The sequence below is a fragment of the Dipodomys spectabilis genome, unplaced genomic scaffold (assembly GCF_019054845.1).
Source record: "Dipodomys spectabilis isolate Male_0828 unplaced genomic scaffold, ASM1905484v1 ptg000024l, whole genome shotgun sequence".
Classification (NCBI taxonomy): domain Eukaryota; kingdom Metazoa; phylum Chordata; class Mammalia; order Rodentia; family Heteromyidae; genus Dipodomys; species Dipodomys spectabilis.
The window spans coordinates 25,160,044-25,178,033 of record NW_024870701.1 but is presented as its reverse complement, the minus strand read 5'-3'; the positions used below and the strand labels follow the sequence as shown (position 1 = coordinate 25,178,033).

The following is a 17,990-nucleotide window of genomic DNA, read 5'->3' as shown; positions in this document are numbered from 1 at the left end:
CTTTCGCCTCTCCGCGAGCCCCGTGGGAACGTGCAGAAGACAAACTCAAGCGAAACCCCCGGCATCCTACCCCGCCCGGCCGCGCCTCGCCTCACGCTGGACGGGGGAGGCGGGACCAATCAGCGAGCGACGTCTCCCTTCCGATTCCAGGGCCCCGACGCGCGGCTCACACCCCGAGCTCCCCGAGCGCTCATTGGCTGCGAGTGCTGCCGGTCCGGCCGGAGGTGGGGCGGGCTGAAGGTACTGGGAGGTGGGGAGGCTGTAGCCCGCGCCTCCCAGGGCTCCGCTCCGCGGCTGGCCCTTCCCGCGGTGCTCAGCCTCCTTCCTTCCCTCCTCCACTCGCTCCGTCTTCCGTGCGCACCCCGCGCGGCGTTCGGCCGGCGTGCCTCGCGCCCTAACGGGCGGCTGGGGGCGCCAATCAGCGTGAGGCAGGGTGCCAGCCCCGGGGCTGCGCCGGCGAATCGGCGGGGCTCGCGGCCCGGGGTGGGAGGCGGGTCTACCGCGCGGCCGCGGCGGCGGAGAAGCAGCTCGCCAGCCTGCAGCTCGCGAGCGCCGAGCGAGCCGCCCGGAGGTGGGTGCGCTGCGGCCCGCGGCCGGGGCGGAGGGCGGAAGTGGAGGTGGGCCGGTGGTGAGGGCGCGGCGCGCGGGGCTGGGAGGGCGGCGGGCGCGCGCCCGAGGGGAGGAGGGGCGGCGGCGTCCCCACCCCCTCCTCGGCGGGCGGCGGCCGGGCCCCCTCCCTCCTCCCTGAGCTCCGCTGGGCTCGGCTCGGAGCGGCGGGGTGGCTGCCAGGCACGGGGCTGGGGGCGGGGCGGGGCGGGGGCTCGGCGGCCCGGAGTGTTTTCAGTTCCGCCTGGGATCGCCCATTCCCCTCCTCTTCTCCCAGCCCCCTCCATCCATTTGGCAGGGGAAGGAACAAAAGGTCCCGGTCCCCCGGATCTGTCGGGGCCGGACCTGGCGCCTCGGTGCAGGTAAAGCCTCGGCGCCCGCGGGCCTCGGGCAGGGGTGTGTTTGTGCGGCCGGGCCGGCGTGTCACATGGCCACGGCGGGTGGGGGCTGGGGTGTGGCGGGGCCGTGGGCGCGCGGGCCGGGGTGGGCGTCGGAGAGCGGGGCTGCGGTCCCCGAGTCCCCGGCCCAGCCCGGCCCGCCTCCCTTCCCCGGCGCTCGCTAGCACCCTCAGTGTAGTTCGGAGAACTGATTTCCGAAGCCGAAGGACAGGTTCTCTTGTTCGAGGAGTTGTTGGGGCAGCAGAGTTCGGAGCGTGAGATACTTTGCTTCCACTTTTCTGCTTTTGTTGTTGTTGTGTTGTTGTTTATTTTGGTCCGTACCCTTTGTTAACTGCCACGGTCGCGGGATCTGAATTGTCTGGGCGTCTTCATTGGAGCACGCTCACGACTGATGCTCTGCTGGGATCGTCCTCCACACACTTGGGAAAGTTCTGCTGTAGGTGCAGCCTGCTAGCTTTGGTCATACCCCTTTAGGGCGCATGCTAATTCTAATTGATTTCAGGTATCCCCAGCTTGGGTTTCAAAATTATTCCAAGATTGAGGAGTTCTTTCAGGGAAACTCTCTTTGGGTCAGGTACTTTTGTCTTTGACTTACCCTTGCTTGATTATGGCTTCTTTCCGATCCTCAACAAAAGAAAACAGTAGGTAGATTATAGTGATTATATTGTTATTTCTTCGGTTTGTCCTGAAAGGTAAACGCCACCTGTTAGTTGTCAGACTTCTATTAAACAAAAACAAAAAACTCCAGGTAAGACGAATTTGGAAGTAGCATTTTCCATTAAAGTCAGGTCTTGTAACATTTTAGAATATACTAATTCGAGGTTGCTTTAAACTTAAAACGACACATATAAAACTACTATAGGCACACATAGAGTAGTTTTATCTTTCCAAATTGCTCTCCTGAAATGTGAATGAATTTCCAAAGTTCCTTTTTATTTTCTCTGACTTCAGGTGAACTGAACCGCCATCATTTAAGTATGCTTTCCTTGAGCCTTATCTGAGAATGCATTTACATTTACTGTGCTGAAAATACATTTATTGAAAAGTTTCCCTCTTACAGAGAAATGATAATTCAAAGTTACATGAAAGTTGAAGTTTTAATGCGTAAGTTAGTAGAGCAAATGTAATAGAGTTGGAAAAATGTAGAATGGTCTTCATAAAATGTCATAATTTGATTTTAATTAGGAAAACTTTCTTATTTAACTTCTTCCTCTGCAAGAAGATCTTTTAGCAAATGTTAAATTCAACATAACAATAATTTTTAAAATAACTTAGTTTTAGCTTTCACTGTCTTAGCAGTAATTATAGTACAGTCTTTGTGCATTTCTAAAGTGAATGCCTAAGTGTTTAATGTTAAAATCTAGTGGAGGTAAATTTAAGGAAGCTTATTGGCCAAGTTTAATTACTCTGATGCCATTGGAAACATCCACTTCTGTTCTTTTGTTAGAAAAGGTTCTTTAGATTTTATAGCTACACCTTAAGTTATTTCACTTTGTAGGTGTTCAACAAAATTTGATTTCTAAATCTCTACTCAATCTGCAAGGTTCCAGAAATAAAGTTTTGTAAGAAACTGTGCATGACAATTTCCTGTTGCCATGTAGCCTATCAGGCTTGTATGTGTTTTAACTCTTTGTAGGAATACTGGGGATGATTTGGGTATACAGTATTTTTTTTTTATAATGTTGAACTGTTTCTGCTTCCTGAGAATAGGAGGTCCACTTTTCATTTTCATGTTATAAATATTAAGAAAATGTCATAATTTCACTACACCTTTGGGGGCAAAATATGTGAATGTAAAAAAAAATAGCTGCTAAATTGCTTGCCAAGTACCTTTTGGGTTTTGCATGTTGTCAGTATTGTCAATTTTTACTTTTAGGTTTAAAATGTTTTCTTATTTTGATTTTGATTCAGCTGGTTTAGTGCTCGTTTGGAACAACTTTCTTGTATAGGTAGGGTGCTTTTCTAAAGCATATGCAAGCTGTATATAGTAAACTGTCAGATTGGAGATTTACTCGTTCTTGAGGCAAGCATCTTTTAGAAGGTGAAGAAGGGCATAACTTTTTAGATTTATTATTTATTTGGTACTGGGGTTTGAACTTGGAGCCTTGTGCTTCTGCTGAGCCACATCTCTATCCCTTTTTTGCACTCATTATTTTTGATAGTCTTGTTTCCTCCCTTGGTGTGTGCCTAGACCATGATTCTTTTATTTTTTCCACTTTTCACTGTAGCTGGAATGACAGGTTTGCAGTCCCATACTCAACTTCTTCCACCCTGCTTCTTATGTTGGGCATAGCGTACATCTTACCACTTTTCTGCCTGGCTGGCCTGGAACTATGGACCCTATCTCAGACTCCTACAAATCTAGGATGACAGGCATGTACCACTGCAACTAGCTGTTGGTTGAGAGTCTCTTGAATTTTTCTGTCAGGTTGGCTTTCAATTTTCAACCTTCCTGTTACCAGCCTCCCAAGTAGCTAGAATTACAGACTTGAGCCAGCCTGGCTGGTGTGGAACTATAGTCCCAGCTTCCCCACATAGCTAGAATGACAGGTATGTACCACTGCGCCTAACTATTGGTGTGTGTGTAGTGGGTGTTCCTTGAACTTTTCTTTCTGGCCTCATTCCTCAGTCTTCTTGCTAGCAGCCTCCCAACTAGGAATGCAGGCATGAGCCACTGGTACTTAGATTCTTTGTCTTTTGATATGAGTACAAGAGCCATTTTAGGACCTTAATTTCTGTAACAAGGAAGATGTTTTCTAGTAAGTCCTGCAAAGTTATGTCAGAAAATGTGAAATGTAAATAACTCAAAAGTAGTTCAGGAGAAGTTGTAAATTTATTCATCACATAACTTGTATTTTTTGAGCAGTTGTATATATTTATTCAACAAACAACAGCCCTAGTACTAGGCAATAAAGGTAATAGTGAGCAAGTACAGCCATGTTTTTTTATGGAAATAGGCATGCGGCAACTTTATTTCCCTAGTACTTAGAATAAGAAAATTAGTTATGACAATGTAGAAATGAGGGAGCATAAATGTAATAAATTCATTACTGAGTCAGTTCCTGCACTATACTTGCATTACTTTGTATCAGTGTATATAGGACAGCACTGAAGAAGGTATGATAGAGTCATTGGGAACAGTCAGTGCTTTCTCTGTGGAGCAGAAAGGGTTTTGGATCTGTCACCGGTTTTTGCAGTCTATACAAATGGAAGATAATGGACAGTGTTCCAGAAACATGTTATTGAACAGATGTACACTTGAAGAGTTAAGCTTTTTTTGGCTTCAATTTCGTTAACCATTGCCCTTTAGTTGCAAAAAGCAGTAAGAAGAAGAACGCAAACTTGAATTAGGTTTCAGTGAAAGGATCAGAATGACACGTAAAAATGTTAAACCAATAAATATAGATTGGGTAGCAATTCCATGTAGTAGAAAATAGAAAAGCTTTGGAGTTTGGAAACAGAGTCCTATGCTAATAGTTGGCTTCTCAGTTATACTTTTGGGTAAATTACTTCAGAAGCTTTTTTTTTTTTAATTTTAACTGAAAATGTAAAAATAATCTTTAACTTTTGAGGGTATTATAAGGATTAAGTGGTCTTGATTAAAATACCTACAACTTCATTGAGGCACTTAAGGGTCTTCCCAAATAATCTTTTTTTCTTGCTGTTTTCTAGTTTTAGATATTAATTATTTGGGCTTTCCCTAATCTAAATGATTTGCTTGCACTACTATCCTTGACTTGTTACAAAATGTATTTGAGAAAAAGACACTTAAGCAGCAAAAGTCTAGGGAAGCCAATTGTTCCAGCCTATAACTTTTTAAAAAAAAAATTTTTTTTTTTTGGGTCCGTTAGTGGGGCCTGAATTCTGGGCCTGGGCGCTGTCCCTCAGCTCTTCAGCTCAAGGCTAGCACTCTACCACTTGAGCCACAGCGCCACTTCTGGCTTTTTTTCTTTTTGCTTATGTGGTGCTAAGGAATCAAACCCAGGGCTTCATGCATGCAAAGCAAGTGCTCTACCACTGAGCCACCTTCCCAGCCCCCAGCCTATATCTTAAAGCATGAGAGCCTTTGAGATTCTCAGAACCTGTTGGCATTTATTCAAAATGTGTTTAACCAGCTAAATTATTTGGCTTCTAACCCCTAGTAGATAAGAAAACTGTAGATTGAGTAGTGTGGGAGGTTTACAAGGATGTGGTAGGGACTAGTTTGGAGAATGGGGAACTGTTAAATCTACTGTCTATTGTAAGAAAAAATAGATAACAGTCTGGCAAGGATAATAGAAATAATATACAAGACACAAAAACAAATATTCATGTAGCATGTCTGGGGCCATTCTGTGCAGGACCAGACCTGAAAGCCTAGTAATGAATGCTCATCAATTAGCTTAAATCATGTTTCGGAAAACCTTTTTAAGAGTGAAGTAATCTACATAATATACTTTAGATGGTTATTCAGGATGATTAGCAAATGTTCTCAAAGGGGTAGAACAGTGTGCTTTACCAAAGGACTTCATGAACGATCTATCACCTACTATGACCAAGATACTTCACACTTTTTTTTTTCCCCTCTCCGAGACCCCTGATTTCAGACTAACGTTCAGTAATCAAGAAAGATTGTTTTAGAGGTATACCACCCTGTGCCTTGCTTCCCCCCCCCCCCCCCCCCCCCCAGAGTAAACTCTCCCTAACCCCCAATTTACAGGAGTGTCACAGAAAACTTTTCAGTCAGGCTTTAACACATAGTATCCTAAAAATTTACACATGGAGTAGTTCTGTATAGTTGGACAGCCTCTGTGGTAAGGATTTCGTTCCTCTTTAAGTGTGAGGTCTGCCTGGTACTACTTTATACACGCACACACACATACACACAAACACTCACACTGACATACATACACGATTCCCTTATTTCAACTGTGTAGTACTTTCTATCTAAATCTATAAAATAACTGTTGTTGATATTGTAATAAGAAGCCTTGGCTATTTAAAAAAAGTGTTTTATTGTTAAAAGTTGTACAGAAGTAACTCAGCTTTTTTCATTTAAAAAATGTCCCGGGACTTACTGCTTGTCACTAATCAGTTTTGAGTATTTCTCCAGAATGATGTAATTGTGATGTATTCAGTTAGGACATATTCAGTACTGAATTAAGCTTTTGGCTTAATTTCAGCAATTCTGATGTATAGAGAATATAACTTTGCCAGTGTAGGTTTAGACTGCTTCTAGTTTGGCCAGATAGCGAAAAATATTAGGCTGATTCCATCACTTACCTACTTGCCTTATGTCCTCCAGTCTAGGACCTAGAGTGTGAGTGATTTGTAGCTCAATTTTGCTTGGTTGTAACTGAGCCACATTGTTAGGCAGGTATTTGGTAATTTAGATGATCTTTATGTTTGTACTTGTAAGAAACTAGTTGTAAGGTTATTCATTCTCATTAAAAGTTGTGAAGTTGTGAAATTGTTGGTAATTCTTCTAGATGAATAATATTACAAAACTGAGAATATGTTGGCCTTAAGGATATAGAGGAATGTATAGCGAGTATGAATTTTTGTCTAGTTTAAATTTGAAGATTTTTTCATGTCTGAATCTGTAGTACCCAATCTTATGTTGAGGGGGGTAGTTTCAGGTTTAATGTGTTGATTTAGTAGGGAAGAATAATCCTAGCTGAACCACTGAAAGTCTATATGCTGATTATTGGAGTCTCAAGTCAAAGACTATTTTTGTTTTCAGTTGTTTTTGTTTCTGTTTTTTTTTTTTTTTTTTTGAGGGTGCAGGTATTAGCGCTTGAACTCTGGGCCAGGGTACTGCCCCTGAGCTTTTGTGCTCAAGGCTAGCACTCTACCACTGGAGTGGAGGCATAACTCATGTAGAGCACTGGTCACCAGCAAGAAAACTGAGCAAGAAGAGCAAGACTGCAAGGCCAGCCTTTTGCTGGTTAACAAGATAAGATCTTCACTGACTTGCCTGCTCAGGCTGGCTTCCAAGAGTGATCCTCAGATCTCTGCCTCCTGAGTAGATTACAGGCAGGAGCCACCAGTGTCTGGTTTCCAGTTCTCTCTCTCTCTCTCTCTCTTTTTTTTTTTTTTTTTGGTTGGCCTTGGGGCTTGAACTCTGGGCTTGGGCTCTGTCCCTACGCTCTTCAGCTCAAGGCGAGCACTCTACCGCTTGAGTCACAACGCCACTTCAGGTTTTCTGGTAGTTTATTGGAGATAAGAGTCTCACAGACTTTCCTGCCCTGGCTGGCTTTTGAACCGCAATCCTCAGATCTCAGCCTCCTGAGTAGCTAGGATTACAAGCACGAGCCACCGGAGCCACCGGTGCCTGGCATGTTCTTTGTGTTTTAAATAGTCTCATTGTATAGCCTAGGCTGGCCCAAACTCCTGGTCTTCCTGCTCTACTTCTCAGTGTACACCACTGCACCAAGAACAAAGACTTAATCTGAGAGAGTAGCACAGTGAGTCTGTGATTTCATAATTTATCTGTTTAAAAGTGTATTGCATTTCATATGCTGTGTCAGTGCTTTCCAAAAGCTCTAAAAAGTACTAAGAAAGCATTCCATCTTAATCACATCTTTTATTCTAAGACATGGACTGGAAAGTCTGATGTACATACACTCCTTATAAATTATGGTATAGAGGAGCTAGGCCTGAACCTTCTTCCTTAACTTGAATGAGCTAGTGAAATTTTTGTGTTGATGACATATATGTTATTAGTGGCTATAAATGCATATTTTCTACATTTAGACAAACTTCTTAAGTACTGTGCAGATAGGTAGTTAGGTTGTATAATTCACATTGGCTAGTCAGTTAAGCTTTTTTTTAGAATATGTTTTAGTTACCAGGAGGATCCAGCTTTTGCTTGAGATTTGTGCCTTGTCCATTTCTGCTGTAAGTAGTTTCCCACTTGAGACACACACACACACACACACACACACACACACACACACACACACACACCTATGCAGATACACACACACACACACACACACACACACACACACACACACACACACACACACACACACACACACACACACACACACACACACACACACACACACACACACACACACACACACACACACACACACACACACACACACACCCTATGCAGATAGCAGCAAACAGTCCTAAAAAGAGAGAAATATGTAGAATTGCAAAATGTAAAAAGATAAAAAACAGTGCTGTTTTTGTGGAGGGGGAATGGGCTGTTGAGGAAGTCCTGGCTGACCAGTTTTCTTCATTCTAACTCCCAGCACTGGGGAGCATTAGGTCTTACAAAAGTCTGTTTTGTATTTCTTTATTAGGTAGCTGCCAGCCACATGCAACTATTTAGCTCTTGAAATTCAGCTATTGTAATTAAGGAACTGTTTTTTTCCCCCCTGATTCTGGGGCTTGAACTCAGAGCCTTGCAGTCTTGCTCCTCTTGCTCAGTTTTCTTGCTGGTGACCAGTGCTCTACATGAGTTATGCCTCCACTCCAGTTTTTGGTAGTTAATTGGAGATGAAATCTCCAGGACTTTTTTTTTTTTTTTTCTTTTTTCTTTGTTGGTTGTGGAGCTTGAACTCAGGGCCTGGGCACTGAGCTTTTTCATTCAAGGTTAGTGATTTTTAGCCACAGCACCACTTCTGGCTTACTGGTGGTTAATTGGAGATAAGAGTCTCAGGGACTTTCCTGCCCAGCTGGCTTTGAACTGCAGTCCTCAGATCTCAGCCCCCCCCCTCCCCCCAGTAGCTAGGATTACAGGCATGCCTGGCTTTCAAGGACTTTTCTGTTCATTCTGGCTTCAAATTATGATCCTCAATCAAAACTACTTGGGATTATAGGCACTTGCTACTGGTACTTGGCTTAGAATATTACATTTATTTAATTTTAATGAAATTTTAATCTAAATTTAGATAGCCATATGTGACTATTGTACTACTAGGTAAAGGACCTTTTTGTCATCGTAGAAAATTCTTTTGGACAGGGCTACTTTAGACTTAGGAAATTGAATGTGTATGCCTGAGGACTGTTTGAGTTGAATGCTAGGTAGTGCTTCAGGAAAGAGGCAAACTGACTTGGGAGAGTCAAAGGGCCAGTAGAGTACTTGATACTCCTGCTGAGTTGAGTGTGGGCCTGTATAGTCTTGTGATGGTGTTTAATTATCATCTTTGAATGATAAACCAGTGTGTAAGTTGTATGTTTACAAGCTGATTATAGAGCATTGGGTTCTACACAGCTCATTAAAGGTGAAAGTAGTATATATAACTTGGTTGTAGAACAGGTAGTCTCTACAGAATTTTCTAGAGGAAGTAGACTTTCAATCAACTAACAACTTGTTTCTAGGGCTAAATCTAGTCTCACATTAGGCTTTGACAGTACATAAAATTGCCCATATGTGTGTTTTCTTTTTGTTTTGGGGGCCAGCTTGTTTTATAGTTGGCACTGCCTTTCCTTCCTAGATTTTTAGGGTGATCTAGTTACAGTGGAAATTGACTATTCTGCTTATTACACATTTTATGTGTGCGTACATGCATGCCCCTGGTCACTGTCCCCTTTCTTCACACACCTTGATATCCTTCTCCCTTCCTTTCCCCTCTCCCGCCAAGGCTCTACTACTTCTGGCTTTTTGCTGGTTAATTGGAGACTCACATGCTTTCTGCCCTTGCCGGCTTCAAACCTTGATTCTCAGATCTCAATCTCTGGATTAGCTAGGATTACAGGCATGAGCCACCAGCATGTGGTGATGCCTAGCTTTTTAAAACAATTTTTATGTGTTTTGTTTTAAACTCTTTTCTAGTTACTTATGATTTCTTTGACCAATATAGTTGGCACAATTACAGATTATCATTGATGCTACATTTTTGTACTTTGTGTGATTTGAACATAGATGCCAATAACCTAATACAGTTATTTTAAAATTGACACTATAGGTGTCCTCTGAAGTTGTAGCCATCATATTTGAAGTATTTGATGTTGAAATATTGAACTCCAAATTTCTTTTGAAATAAAAATCATATATGTATTGAAGAGTACTTTGTTTTTGTCTGCAACTTAAACATAATTGAAATTTCTTTTCCCTCCATACCCCTTAAAAGAGCAACCTCTTTGCTTTCTGTATTCAGTTACTTCCTCTGTTGTAGACTTCAACTTGTATTTATTTATATTTAGCCAGTTCTGGCCTCTACCCCCTTCAGTGGTATTCTGTGAACTCAAGACCTCACACTTATTAGGCAGGCACTTGCCAGTCTTTTAACATATTCCTTTTCCTATTGCTCTTCAGATGTACTGCCATATTTAGTGGTCTTTCCTCAGTGATGATCCTATTTCATTAGTGTTTGCCATTATTGACTACTTTCTTTTTCTTTATGTCTTATGTTTGTCTGCCCCTTTTTCTCCCTCCCCTCCCCCCTTTATTTTCTTTTCTTTTGAGGGGGTGGGGAGAAAGGTCTTAGTGCATAGCCTATGCTGACCTGCAACTCAGGTACTAACTGCCCTCTGCTTCTCAAGTGCCAGATTATAGGTATGCACCACAATAACTAGCTTAAATTTCTTAAAGTGATACAGACAGCATGCTAGAACAGACAGAGATTAAGCCCATTCATCCTACTTCAAACACATGGAAGTGTTGGAGGAAATAGTTGACAAGTTTTCTTTTATGCATGTATAAGAGACAGACACAGAACACAAGCACCCAAATAGTAAAAAAGTGGCTTTGGGGGATTATACCAGAGAGTACCCAGTAGCTGGACATGGCGGTAATTGCATAGAAGTCAGTATCACAGACTAAAAATAACCTAAACATCTGCCAATCGAGTTATGGTGAAATACAAAGAGTAGTAGAAAAAACTCATTTTGTATTGACATGGAACAGTCTACAAAATGTATTTTCCTAAAAGGTAATAAATATATGCAAAGTTGCTTATATATGGACAATACACAAAAACTAGTTAACAGTACCTGATTTTGGAAAGGCAACTGGGTGGCAAGGGATGGCTGACAAGATATTTCATTGTGTATCATCTAAATTACAAATTAGAGTAACTTATTGCCTGTATAAAAATTCCCACCATTCTACATCTAACATCTAACCTGGATAAGTATTTCTAAATTTATTCTGCTTCACCTCCTTGTGATGTTTAAGTCCATTTAAAACTAAAGTTTTTCTAGTTCCTTTGTAGAGATGTTTGAGGGGGGTCTTTCTTCCTGGAAGTGGATGCTTCAGTGATATCAGAAAATATTTTATTTTGTGTATGTAGTTCACAGAATTCTGTAGTATCTTTTACCATTAAATCAGAAGAGTAATCCTGTTCATACAAATTTATAGAACAGGTAAGCTAAAACTTGGTTTTAGAGATTAAAAGAGGTGCATGGGACAGAAGAGGTGAATTGACTGAGAAGGTATACAAGAGCACCTTCTCGGTGCTCTTGATGAAATTGGCTGTCTTGGAATGGTGGTTATATAATACAAATGCTTGTTAGAATTCATCATACTGCATACTTAACATCTGTGCATTTTATTGTATGTAACTTATGCCTCAATAAAGTTACTTTAAGGGTTGATGTATGAAAGTCAATGCATTTGTATGTCAGCATCACACAAAGTTTAAATTTAAAACGTGGCATTTAAAATGGAATCACAAAGTACAAAATACCTAGGAGAAAACAAAAACATGTTTGGGACTTAATGGGGAAGATTTTAAGACTCATATAATTCAAATTGTAAGAAGAAAATCTTGTGTTTATGGGAATATACAATATCATAAAGATGCCTGTTTTCCTCCATTTATTTATAAATTCTGTCTCATTCCAATTAAAATCCCAGCAGGTGAAAGGGAATTTACTTTGTCAGATATCAAGACAGTATATTACTTTACTGGTTAAGACACAATCGGTATTTGCTTTAGATATAGATTAATGGAAGGAAACAGAAGAACACAGGAAGGCAAGTAGCATTATAAATTGTCAGGGAGGAGTTTCAGTGAGCAATGCTGATATACTTAGATATCTATATTGAGGTGAGGGAGATCCATAACTCACATTATACATGAAGTAAGTTTCAAGTAAGCTAGGCATGGTGGTTCATAACTAATCTCATCTTCTCAGGAGGCTAAGATCAGAAACTTGAAGTTCCCAGGCCAATTCAGGCAATAAAGTTCCCAAGGCTGGGTGTAATGGTGCCCACATGTCATCCTGGCTACAGTGGGAAGTTTTTAAAGTAGGTGGATTGCAGCTCAGGCATGGGCCTGGGTAAAAAGCACCTTATCTCAATAATGAATGCAAAAGGGGACTGGAGGAATATATTTGAGATGGAGTCTCTACCTTAACTATGAGGCCCTTAGTTCAAACTTCAGTACTGCCCCCAAACTAAAAACAAATGTTCTCAATAGATTAGAAAACTGAAAATGAAAACTAAAATGTTAGGTTTGAATTTTAAATCACAGCATGTGGATTTTTAAGATGATAAAAGTTTGTATATAAAATAATACTTAATGTAGTAGGCAAATCTGATCACATTAAGTGAAATACTAAGCTGGGCGCCGGTGGTTTATATCTGTAATCCTAGCTACTCAAGAGGCTTAGATTTGAGGATCATGGTTTGAAGCCAGGCTGGGCAGGAAAGTCCATTAGATTCATCTCCAGCTAACCACCAGAGAACCAGATGTAGAGCTGTGGATCAAAATGGTAGAACACTAGCCTTGAGTGAAAAAGCTCAGGGATAGCACCCTGGCCCTGAGTTCAAGCCCCACAACTGGCACCCCCCCCCAAAAAAAAAAAAGTAATATTGAGGTATTTAAAGAGGCCATAAAAAGTCACTGTCTGACTGAAGATACACACAACATGTATATTTGACAGTGATTAGTATCCAGGACTGGTGGAATAACTGCAAGCACGAGGTTCGGAGTTCAGACCCCAATACTAAAGAAAAAAGGATAATTCCAGACTGAATAAATCGTTGCTATGAGTTAAGGAAAAGGATGGTGAATGTGAGCAGTGGTTCTTGGGAATAGAATCCTGAAAAGTTGCTAATAGTGAAAATACTCTTTTTTTCCCCTTAGTATAGGATTATAAATATCACAACATCTTATATTGTACCCATCCTATTTGCCAAAATTAGAGGAACTAGGTCATGTGAGGTGTTGATGTGTGGATAAAATAGGAGCTTATAGTTCTCTAGGGAGACTGACAGACAATTGGTACTGTCAGTAAAGTTGTATATGAGCTTCTAGTCTGTACTATTTCTGTCCTTTAGTATAGTATATGTGGTAAAGTTGTGGCTTCCTTAACAATGTTTTTTGATGATCCATAGTGGAAAATAGTGACAAAAGCAGAATTAAAGTCTGTTTTTTATTATCTTCATTGCTATATCCCAGGATCCACTACATTGACTTCATCCTTACTAATAGTTCTTTCATTTAGAGAAATAGAGTACAACATATGGAGAAATGTCTCTGTGTGTGTACATTCAGTTGCAGTGTAAAATGTCTTTCTCACTATAGGGTTCTTTTGGTTAAGAAGTTTGAAAGTTTCTGCACCAGAACAGCTTTCATGGTGTTAAAAAAGAAAAAAAAACCAACATACCAGACTATTCATGACTATTCATGTAAGAATGGTAAACTGGTAATCTAAGTAGTTATCAAGAGGAGAATGGAAGTGAGCTGTAATAAAGCCATACCTGGTATGCTATATGTCAGCTGAAAGAGTGAAGTAAGAGTTCAGATTATATATGTATTGGCATTAGTAGTTACAATGCTGAGGGATGAAAGCAATTGAAATGAATAGTATTAAATGCTCATATATTTGTAAAGTGTACAAAACTACTATTTGGTATACTAGGAAGCAAAACTTAAGTGATCATAGTAAAAATCAGAAGCAAGCAGGTATGAAATAGGATTAGAAAGGTATGCACAGAACAATTACACTTACCATGCTGTGTTTCTTATATTTACTAAACACTTAAATGTTACCACTTGACAGCTGGATGGGAGGACAAAGATGTTCTGTTTAATTAGTGACTTCAGTTATATTTAATCACACATTTTAATCAATCTCCCTTCCCCTACCCTCCATCCCCAAACAATTTCAACAGGTTTCATTGTTCTGTTTTCATACATTCAATTTACTTCAACTCTACTGGTCCCCATTTACTTACTAGCCTGAGACCCTCCTACTAATACTCTCCAGCTGAGCCTATTTCTCTTTCCTCACTCTCACCTCTTCTGTGGTTTTTATATATTTGGCGATGTTTTTCAAAATAATCCATCCTCTTTTTTCTTTTTCTCTTCTTTTTCCCGTCTCCTAATCCCTTAGACTCATGTTCTGTGCTTATCCATATAAATACTTATCTAATTAAACAGGTAACTATAAATATATCTGTAATCAACATCCTTAGCCATGAATGTAATAAAAAAACCACGCTATGTATCTATCTCACCCCAGTCAGAAATATATACATGTCCATGAAAAAATATTTTTTGAGATCTAGGTTCTACATATGAATGAAAACATACAATATCTGGTGAAGCTTGTCTTGCTTGAAAGGAGACCATTACGTGGTTCAGGCAGAAAAGAGTTTATTGTGGGGAGAGTTTGCCGCCAGCCTGCAAAAGATGTTGGGTGAGGGAGTGCAAGAGATGCAGTGGAAGGGAAAGGGGGAGAGGAGGGGCAAAGGAAGGAAAGGGAATGGCTACAAGGGCCGAACTAATGATGGAGATTGACTGTAGGGGGAGAGGGCAGCAAGGAGGTATAGCCACAACAAAAAGCAGGAAGGAAGTGCCTGCAGCAGTGACGTCAGTGTCTGGAGCACCTCCCACTGCCCCCTGGTGGGCCTGTTACCTGGGTCAGGGCGGGAACTTATAGGGAAGGGGTCATTATTCCCTGGTTGGGCCTAACAAATTGGATGTCCTATCTTTGTACAAATAACATTTTATTTCTGGCTGTATAATATTCCACAGTAAGTGTATGCTACATCATTTTTATTCATCTGCTAGTTACTTTGGCTGATAATAAAAATAAACAGGTATGAAGTGCCTTTCTGGAATATCAGTTTTCCTCTCAAGTATGTTCTCAGTAGAAGTATGGCAGGATTATAAGGAAGGTCTGTTTTTAGTTTTTTCAGAGAGCCTCCATACTGCTTTCCATAGCTGTTGGACTAGTTTACATTCTCCTTCTCCCCTCTTCTCCTACTCTCCTCAGAATCTCTGTCAGCATTTGTTAATTTTTGATGGATGCCATTCCAGCTGAGGTGAGATAGAATTTTGGTGTGGTTTTGATTTTTATGGCTAAAGGTGTTGAACATTTCTTCATGGTTCTATTAGCTATTTATATTCTGAGAACTGTGTTCAGTTTGCAATATTGATTAGTTGGATTATTACTGTTTAATTTTTTTGAGCTCTTTTGAGTGGCGTGAAGATTTTCCTCCCATTCCACAGGTTGTCTCTTGGTTCTGATGATACTCCTTTTTTTTTGTGCTGGTCCTGGGGCTTGAACTCAGGGCCTGGGTACTCTCCATAAGAATTTCACTGATTCCCTGCTAGCATTGGCTTTAGACTTCCATTCTCAGATCTCAGTTTCCTGAATTGAATAGCTAGGATTTCAGGCGTTAGCCACTGGTACCTGGCACTATTGATTTATTGATGCATGCTAAATACACACTCTACCCTTAAAACTATAAATACTGCCAACCTCCCTCCCCTCCTGCTTCTCCCTGCCCCTCCCATCTTCCACCTCTCTCTCCCCTCCTCCTCCTCCCTTTCTATTCTTCCCCCTTCCTCCTCTTCTCTTCCCCTTCCCTCCCCTTCTCCTTCTTTTCTCTATTTATTGATCCGTATTGGCACTTGAACTAAGTACCTCATGCTCTCACTTAACTTTTTCACTCAGTGCCATTTGAACCATGCCTCAAGTCCAGCCTTTTTCCTGTTCAATTGGAGTTAAGAGTCTCCTGAATTTATCTGCCCTGGTTGGCTTTGAACGGTTGTCTTCACATATCAGCCTCCTGAGTAGCTAGGATCATAGGCATGAGCCACCAGTGCCTGGCAATTTTTGTTTTTGAAAATCGCATTCCATTTTCAACAAAAACCAAGATGCCTGGAGGAATAAGTTAATCAGCAAGATTGTGTGAGCTGCACAAGCTTTATTTATTTTGAGTCCAAAATAAATGAAACGTCACATGTTCCTAATGAGGACATTGGTTCTCACAAATGTGTTAGTTCTCCACAAATTAATATAAATTCATTGCACATCCACTAGGAGAGGTGCTTAGCTTGGGAAATATCAAGAGAACATTCGTAATTAAAACTGTGATATTGTTGTTAAGTACAAACATATATGAATGTGAACAGGATAGAAAGCTCACACACTAAGATCTTTGTTTAATAGGGATTCAATATATGACAGAAGTAGCATTAAGGATTATTAAAACAAACTATAATAAACTGCTGATAAAATAAGCTAAATCACCATCTTATCCTGTAAAAGCAAATTTCTGATATACTAGAAACCTACATATAAAAAATAAGAATAGATGGAATTCTCTTTGGTTTGTCAATCTAATACCTGCTCCATATCGTTTTGAGGGTCCTGTAATCAAGTACACTAAATGTTCTAGGTTAGGAGGCAGAATGAGATGCCTTTAAAAAGAAGCAGTTTTGTCACAAAATATTTTAAATTGAAATATGTTTGTACATTCTAGAAGACAACATTACAAAATGAAACAACCATTTGGAGAGGTTTTTTTTTTGTAATACACATACAGTCATCGCATTTATGTCAGAGTAAGAATAAGAGGGACATACAGCACAATTGAAGACTGTACAGAATATAAGCTCTAGTTGTATACAGCATCAAAGAACACTATTTGTCCAATTGTTATAGAATTATTAATAACTTGAAGACTTTATTTACTAGAAATCCAGGATAATCCAACCTAATTGAAACTTTCCAATGAGTAATCTTAGAATCCCAATTTTGGTAAGATACCATTTCGCAAGTTTTCTTACTTAGCTATAAAGGTAAAGACTTTGTGCTTTTAAAACCTGCATCCAATAAATACCACTTAATTGCTGGAGTTAGAACTAATTGGCATCTAAACTTAGTTTCCAGTACTTTCAAATGTTGAAAAAAAGCTATCTAAAGAGTTTGCTGTCAAGGGCTGGGAAAGTGGCTCAGTGGTAGAGCGCTTGCCTTGCGTGCCTGAGGCCCTGGGTTTGATTCCCCAGCACCACATAAGCAAAAAGAAAAAAAGCTGGAAGCGGCGCTGTGGCTCAAGTGGTAGAGCGCTAGCCTTGAGCTGAAGAGCTGAGGGACAGTGCCCAGGCCCTGAGTTCAGGCTCCACGACCGGACCCCCCCCCCCCCCAAAAAAAAAAAAAAAAAGCTCAGGGACAGCCCTGATTTCAAGCCCCAGGACCAGAAAAAAAAAGAAAAAAATCATTAAAATTACGGGCTGGGAAGGTGGCTCAGTGGTAGAGTGCTTGCCTTGCATGCCTGAGGCCCTGAGTTCGATTCCTCAGCACCACATAAGCAAAAAGAAAAAAGCTGGAAGTGGCACTGTGGCTCAAGTGGTAGAGCACTAGCCTTGAGCTGAAGAGCTGAGGGACAGTGACCAGGCCCAGAGTTCAGGCCCCACGACCGGACCTCCAAAAAAAAAAAAAAAAAAAAAAAAAAGTTTGCTGTCAGACTATTGAAGGAAACCTGTATGTTCCCCAAATGACTCATTTGTATTTTGATAACAAATTGTTTATAAATCTAGGATTTTTAATTCCATTTGTTAATTAGGAACCTGTTGCCATCTCTTTTTTTTTGTCAATCTATACTCAGTTTTCATTTCAGATTCTGACTAAATGTAATACTTGTAATTTAAAATAAAGTAAATGTTCAACTATCTGAAATGCATTATCAGCATTACTGACAAATACTATTTTGTGAAATTTAAAAATTGTCCAGATAATTAGATATTAGGTGACCATGATTCTCCAGATAAGAAAGGTTAAGGGTGGTAACTGTTAACCCAGTTC

At 40.6% G+C, this 17,990-nt stretch overlaps 1 protein-coding gene across 3 annotated transcripts in view; it reads left to right on the top strand.

The window, feature by feature from the left end:
• Positions 1-489: 489 nt before the first annotated feature.
• Positions 490-17,990, top strand: part of Smad2 (SMAD family member 2) — a 64,879-nt gene continuing 47,378 nt past the window's right edge. For 2 of the 3 annotated variants that reach the window (XM_042675012.1, XM_042675009.1), the window contains exon 1: positions 490-571. The gene's annotated coding sequence lies outside the window, so the exon portion shown is untranslated. Of the gene's footprint in view, positions 572-844; positions 969-17,990 lie in introns of those variants that run through there. The other variant, XM_042675010.1, reaches the window with a different exon arrangement.